At 37.6% G+C, this 7,643-nt stretch overlaps 1 pseudogene; it reads left to right on the top strand.

The window, feature by feature from the left end:
- Positions 1-4,260: 4,260 nt before the first annotated feature.
- On the top strand, positions 4,261-5,003 carry Yipf4-ps1 (Yip1 domain family, member 4, pseudogene 1; annotated as a pseudogene).
- Positions 5,004-7,643: the final 2,640 nt, after the last annotated feature.

Here is a 7,643-nt window from a genome sequence, read left to right as displayed (position 1 = left end):
ATTAATGTGAGTGCCAGAAATACTCCCCAATGAGCGACTGGAAGGCCCCTTAGAGTTTCCATATAATTCTTAGATTAAGTGGAATGGGAAAGCAATATGCAGAACAAAACTCCATGTAAAGTATCTACAACATAATTATTTGTGTTTTTAAACATAGAAAGTCATCATGCTTCTGTGATCTGTTCAGATTTCATTCCCCTGTGAAGGCTTATATGCCTTACTCTTGGGTTATCAGCTAGATTTAAGAATAATTAACTGCTTCATAGATTTAATCAAAATATACAGAAAGACTAACAAATGAAATACATCTACATCTGACAAAGTTTGATGGCTTTTTTGTTTTGGGTTTTTTTTTTGGGGGGGGGAAGGCAAGTGAATTTTAGTGATTTGAAATCACAAATGGAAAAGCCACATAACTGAAGTATATAAAGTTTTAACTTTGACATTTTGAATTTTAATGATACATGTTAATATACCAAAGTGTACATGTCAAATATGTAATCATATTTATGAAATTTGTGATGGAGAGCTTCAAACATTATATATATACACTTTTGAGTCATCAGTACATGTGCTCAAAGCCATGAAACTAGATAAAGTGAGCCAAGAGTTTTTGTTTGTTGTTTTCTTTTTCTTTTTTTTTTACTTTTATCTTTTTACAGTTCTGTCTTTGCATCCCTCCTGATCTGCCCTTCCATAGTACCTCACCTCATTCCTCAGCTCCCATTTCCAGGAGGATGTCCCACAATAGACCTCCTCATTCACTGGAACCTCACATCTCTCTAGGGTTGGACTCCACTTTTCACACTGAGTACAGACCAGGCAGTACTCTGCTGTATATGTGTGGGTAGCCTCAGAACAACTCCTGTATACTGCCTGGTTGATGGCTCAGTGTCCGAGAGATCTCAGGGGTCCAGGTTAGTTGATACTACTTGTCTTCCTATGGGTTAGCCCTCCTCCTTCGTCCTGACTTCAGTACAATGTTTGAGCATAAATTTATCTGCCTCTGTCTCAGTTAGCTGCTTGTTGGGCCTCTCAGAGGACTGTGATGGTCGGTGCTTGTGTGCAAGCACACGATAGCATCAGTAATAGTGTCAGTTCTTGGAGACTGCGCTGGAGATGGATCTCAAATTGGGCCTGTCATTCAACACATTTCCTTCAGTCTCATCTCCATTTTTCTTTCTGCAGTTCTTTTCGACAGAAACAATTTGTCAGAGTTTTTGATTGTGGAATGGCAAGCTCATCACTCCAATTTATGCCCTGTCTTTCTACTGGAGGTGGACACTACGAGTTCTCTTTCTTCACTGTTGGGCATTTCATGTAAGGTCCCTCACATTGATTCTGGAGATCTTCTCACCTCCTGAATCTCTGATACTTTCTTTTTTTTCTATCTGATACATAGTTTTTATTTTTTATTAAATATTTTTATTTACATTTCAAATGTTATCCCCTTTCCCGGTTTCCCATCCATAAACCCCCTATCCCATTCCCCCTCCTTCTTCTTCTATGAGGGTGTTCCCTCACCCATCCAAAAACCCCTTCCTGTCTCCCTGCTTTGACATTCCCCTACACTGGGGGGTCCAGCCTTGGCAGGATCAAGGGCTTCTCCTCCCTTTGATCAGCTGGAGCCATGCATCTGCCCATGTGTACTCCTTGGGGGATCTCGACCTCTTACCTCCCAAGTTTGCCAGTTTCTATTCTTTCTGCTGGTCCTTAGAGCTTCACTTCTGGTCTGCCCCAATAACTGACCATGTTCCCCTCTTCCTTTACCTGTACTCTTTACCACCCAGATTCTCCCTTCCCTCTGTTTCCCATGACTGTTTTCCTTTCTGTCCCAAGTGGGATTAAAGCATCCTCACTGGGGCCCTTCTGCTTGTCAACCTTCTTGATTTCTGTTAATTGTTTCCTATGTACTTTTTCGTTAATATCCAGGTATTTGTGAGTACATACCATGCATGCCCTTTCGGGTCTGAGTTACCTCATCAAGATGATATTTTCTAGTTCCATCCATTTGTCTGCAAAACTCATGATGCCCTCATTTTTAGTAAAGGAATAGAATTCTATTGTGTAAATGAACGAGATTTTCTATATCCACTCTTTATTTGTGAGACATCTGAGTTGTTTTCAGCTTCTGGCTAATACAAATAACTCCACTAAGAATGTTGTGAGAATGTGTCTCTGTGGTATCATGGAGCAATGCCTAAGAATAGTCTATATGGGTCTTCAGGTAGATCTATTTCCAATTTTCTGAAACAGGCAGAATTATTTCTAGAGTGTTAGTACAATCCTCACCAACATGTGCTGTTGCCTAACTTTTTGATCTTAGCCATTCTGATTGGTGTAAGGTTGAATCACAGTCATTTTGATTTGCCTTTCCCTGATCTCTAGGTATATTGAATATTTCCTTTAAGTGCTTCTTGGCCATTTGAGATTCCTCTGTTGTGAATTCTCTTTTTAGCAGTTTACCTCATTTTTATTGGCTTGCTTGACTTTTCAGAGGTTAGTTTCTTGAGTTCTTTATAGATTTTGGATATTATCTCTCTATCAGATGTAGTGTTAGTGAAGATTTTTTTCTCCCAATCTATAGGTTGCAAATTTGTACTATTGACTATGTCCTTTGCCTTACAGAAGCTTTGAGATCTCATTTATCAGTTCTTGATCTTAGAGCCAGAGACACTGAAGTTCAGCTTAGGAAATTTCTCCTTGTGCCAATGAGTTTGAGGTTCTTTCCTACTTGCTCTTCTATTAAATTCAGTGTATCTGGTTTTATGTGGAGGTCCTTGATCCACTTGGACATGAGCTTAGTGCAAGAGGACAAATATGGATCTATTTTAATTTTTTTCTATAGGCAGAGTGCCAGTTATACCAGCTCCATTTATTGAAGATGCATTATTTTTTTCCATTGTATATTTTTGGCTTCTTTGTTAGAAATCAAGTATCCATAAATATGTGTGTGTTCCTGGTTCCTGGGTCTTCAATTCTTTTCTATGGTTTTCATGTCTGTCTCTATACCAATACCATGCAGTTTTTATCATTATTGCTTTGTAGTAGAGCTTGAGGTCAGGGACAGTGATTCCCCCAAAAGTTTGTTCATATGATAGTCAGTACTGCTTCTTTTTCATTTCTAATGTACACATAAGAAAAGAATGATGGAGTTGAGAGAGGAAATACTGCTATTCACCATTGAGTTGGAGAATACAAAATTGAAATTGGGTCACATCACTGTCACAGGGAAGTGATTGCAAAATTCTATCTTTAAGAAACTATTTCCTCTGGATTAAACAAATGAGATTTCATAAAATTGCAAAGCTTCTGTATGGCAAAGGACACTGTCATTAGTACAAAATGGCAACCAACAGAGTGGCTAATATCCAAAATATACAAAGAACTCAAGAAGTTAGACTCCAGAGGCCCAAATAACTCTATTATAAATTGGCATAGAGAGCTAAGCAAAGAATTTTCATCTGAGAAATACTGAATGGCTGAGAAATACCTAAAGAAATGTTCAACATCCTTAACCACCGGGGAAAGGCAAATCAAAACAACCCTGAGATTCTACCTCATGCCAGTCAGAATAGCTAAGATAAAAAAAAAAAAAAAAAAAACTCAGGTAACAACAATCCTGGAAAGGATGTGGAGAAAGAGGAATATTCCTCCATTTTTGGTGGGATTGCAAATAAGTACAACCACTCAGGAAATCATTCTGTATGTTCCTCTGAAAATTGGACATAGTGCTACCTGATTACCCTGCTATACCACTCCTGGGCATATATATATCCAAATGATGCTCCAACATAGACCAAGAACACAGCCTCCACTATGTTCATAGCAGCCTTATTTATAATAGCCAGAAGCTGGAAATCACCCAGATATCCCTGAACAGAAGAATGGATACTAAAAATATTGTACATTTACGCAATGGAATACTACACAGCTATTAAAAATAATGACTTCATGACATTCATAGGAAAATGGATGGAACAAGAAAATATTCTCAGTGAGGTAACCCAATCACGAAAAAAAAATCAAACAAACAAACAAAAAGAAAAAAACACGTAGTATACACTCACTGTTAAGTGGAAGTGGATATTAGCCCAAAAGCACGGATTACCCGAGGTAAAATGCACAGACCACATGAAGCTCAGGAAGTAGGATGATCAAAGTGGGTATGCTTCAGTACTTCTTAGGAGAGGGAACAAAGTCCCTGAGGACAGGGCCCAGCTACTCCTCAGCACCTCAGCAGGCTCTGTGACCAGCAGGATGCAGCCTCCTGGCCTGAACCCCACCCTAACCCCGCCCTCAACCCCCAATCCCCCCAACCCTGCCTATGAGTCTGCTAAGGGGACTTCACCTTTGTCTCTTCACAGACAGGGAAGATCTCAATGGTTCTATAGCAGCTCCAGAGGTCAAGTAAAAGCTTGGTGCCAAGTGGAGATTTTATCAAAGAATCTATAGCTACCACATTTTTGAGACAAAAGAGCCTATGGCTTGGTTTGGAAGTTGATGATGAGGATAACAAGCTACTTTTAGAAGAATTGGACATTGACCTAAAGGGTATTTACTAGCAAATCCGTTTTGTTTTGATGTCAATGCCATCGTTCAGTTTAATAGACAAGTGGTGAGAGACAATCCTGACTTTTGGGGTCCACTGGCTGTTGTTCTTTTCTTCTCTGTGATATCGTTATATGGGCAGTTTAGGGTGGTCACATGGATTATAACATTTGGATATTTGGTTCACTGACAAATATCTTACTGGCTAGAGTTCTTGCTGGATAAGTTGCATATGGTTAGGTTCTTGGAGTTATAGGATATTCATTATTTCCTCTCATTGTAACAGCCCCTATACTTTTGGTGGTCTTTATAAAACTATGTGGTGTGTTTTGGCCTGCCTACAGTGCTGCTTCTTTACTCGTAGGTGAAGAATTCCAGACCAAAAAGCCTCTCCTCATTTATCCGATCTTTTATTATACATTTATTTTTTGTCCTTATATACTGGGGTGTGAGCCAAGTTGTACATGAATCAAAAAGATGGTGTTACATTTGTATTAAGGTGGGAAATCTTCCTGCAGAGATTGGAAAAAAATTACTAGTAAAATTTTATTCATTCCAGATAGAAAGCCAGGCTTTTTAGTATTTAATTAATTGCAGTTATCTGGAATTTTTTTGGTCAGAATTCTGAATTCTGTTTGGTTCTTCCTATTCTGCAAATAAATAAAAAGCGTTGTGTTTTCAGATTGTGTTTTCAAGTGTCACCTGAACACTTGTGCAAAAAGCACTTGGATAGGTAGCTGTATTTCACTTGAAGTGTAAATTTGATAGCATCCTGAAAATCTAAAAGTGCAATTTTTTTCTTTAAAGAATTTTCTCTGGCACCACAGATCCTGTAGATACCTATTCATATTTATACATATATGTTTATGAAATAATTCTTATTCACAAACTTTATTTCTGAATGGCCTAAAATTTAAGATCCTAAATCTGATGCTTAAATTTTCTTTAATTTGGCCATTGTTTTTTTATTAAAACTTAAAATTTGCTTTGTGAATTGTGTGTAATTTTTGAACTAACAGTTGCTGGTATAGATTTGCTTTGTGTGTATATTCTCTTAAAAAACAGTTTTGAGTATATAGTGTAGGCATTTGATTTTATAGATTTCTGTTTATCCTTTAGACCAAAGGAGCAAGAGATATAATGGATATGACATTCATTAAAATCATTAATATATAGGAAAAAATAATATTTATAGTATCAATAAATATTTTAAGTTGCACCTTTAACTCATAAAAGTTACAGGAAAGACATTTGAAGTCATGTGGTCTTAAATAATGTTATATGAAGTAGAAAATAAAATGTTTTCCACCTGTGTGTTTTGTTTTATAACACCTTGTCCTATAGTACTTGATAATTTAACAAGTATTAATTTTCTTCTAACAAATTTACAGTTTTTGCTAGGGGAAATTTTAAGAAAATTTTATCACAGAAGAGTTTTTTAAATCATGGATTCTGTAAATATCTCTAATATTACTTGTAAAGTAAATAAACTATTTTATCTGTATCTATAAAATAACAAATACTTATTAGCAAATTATCATATTATTCTTTCTGATATTGCTCAAAAAAGTTAACTTCTGTTCCTGATATGGTATGATATCATCTCTCTTTGTGTTCCTAAGGCAAGACCGATCTATAAAACAAAAAACTAAAACAAACAAACAAAAACAGGTAAAGGTCCTAAATAAATAAAACTTAGAGAACACAGGGGAATAAAATATTTAAGAGAGGTTCTAAGGAGACAAATTTTTGAGCAGACTGAAGGACTGGCCATCCATAGCCTGCCCCACCTGGGGATCCAGTTCATATATATACAGCCACCAAACCTACACAATTTTGCTGATGCCAAGAAGTGGATGCTGACAGAAGCCTGATATAGCTGTCTCCTGAGAGGCTCTGCCAGAGCATGATAAATACAGTCGAATGCTCACAGGCAACCATTAAACTGAGAACGAGGTCCCCATTGGAGGAGTTAGAAAGGATTGAAGGAGTTGAAGGGGTTTGCAACCCCATAAGAACAACAATACCAACCAAACAGAGCTCCCAGGCACCAAACCATTATCGAAAGAGTACATATGGACAGACCCATGGCTCCAGCTGCATATGTAGCAGAGGATGGGGTTGTTGGGCACCAATGGGAGGAGAAGCCCTTGGTCCTTCCAAGCCTCAATGCCCCACTGTAGGGGAATGTCAGGGTGGGGAGGCAGGAAGGGGTGGAGCAATGCCTTCATAGAAGAAGGGGGAGGGGGAATGAGGAGGGATTTTGGGATGGAAAACAGGAAAGGGGATAATATTTGAAATGTAAATAAAATATCCAATTTAAAAAATTATTTGCAATTGTTATCTGGTAACATTGGAAACCTCCCCGCTCCTGCCTTTGTCTCTGTCTCTCTATCTCTCCTGTCCAATCGTCATTGGACCACACTCCAGGCCAGACTAAATGCCCAAGAATCCTTATCTAAAATGAAGTGAACACAAAAACTATACATGGACTGACCCAGGGCTCCAACTGCATATGTAGCAGAGAATAGCCTTGTTGGGACACCTGTAGAAGGGTCCTGCCAAGGTTGGACACCCAGTGCAGGGGAATGTTGGGGGGTCAGTAAGGGGGAATGGATAGGGGGGAATACCTTTATGGGGAACGGGAGGAGATAGAGGGCTTATGGACAGGAAGCCAGGAAAGGCGGATAACATTTGAAATGTAAATAAAGAAATATATCCAATAAAAAAAGGAAAAAATATCAAACAAAGTGAATTCCATGTTTTGTTTTGGTATTTATGGTTTTACTGTGATCTTCTTTATTTTTCTTTTATTTGGAGTAGGAGAGAGAAAAGGAAATTTGTTTATTAGGGAGGTAGAGAGAAGTTTGTAAATGTTGGGGAGGGAATATATATATATATGTATGTATATATATATATATATATATATATATATATATGTGTGTGTGTGTGTGTGTGTGTGTGTGTCCTATAAAAACTTTAAAATTACAAATAAAATATCATGTGGATTTTTCCTACTAGACCTCAGTTTTTCTTTATGTGCTGGGAGGAAGAAAAATGATAAGTAAAAATATGAAGAGTAAATGTTTATG

Source organism: Rattus norvegicus, chromosome X (assembly GCF_021556685.1).
Source record: "Rattus norvegicus strain SHRSP/BbbUtx chromosome X, alternate assembly SHRSP_T2T, whole genome shotgun sequence".
Taxonomy (NCBI): Eukaryota; Metazoa; Chordata; class Mammalia; order Rodentia; family Muridae; genus Rattus; species Rattus norvegicus.
This window is presented reverse-complemented; position numbering and strand designations above follow the sequence as displayed.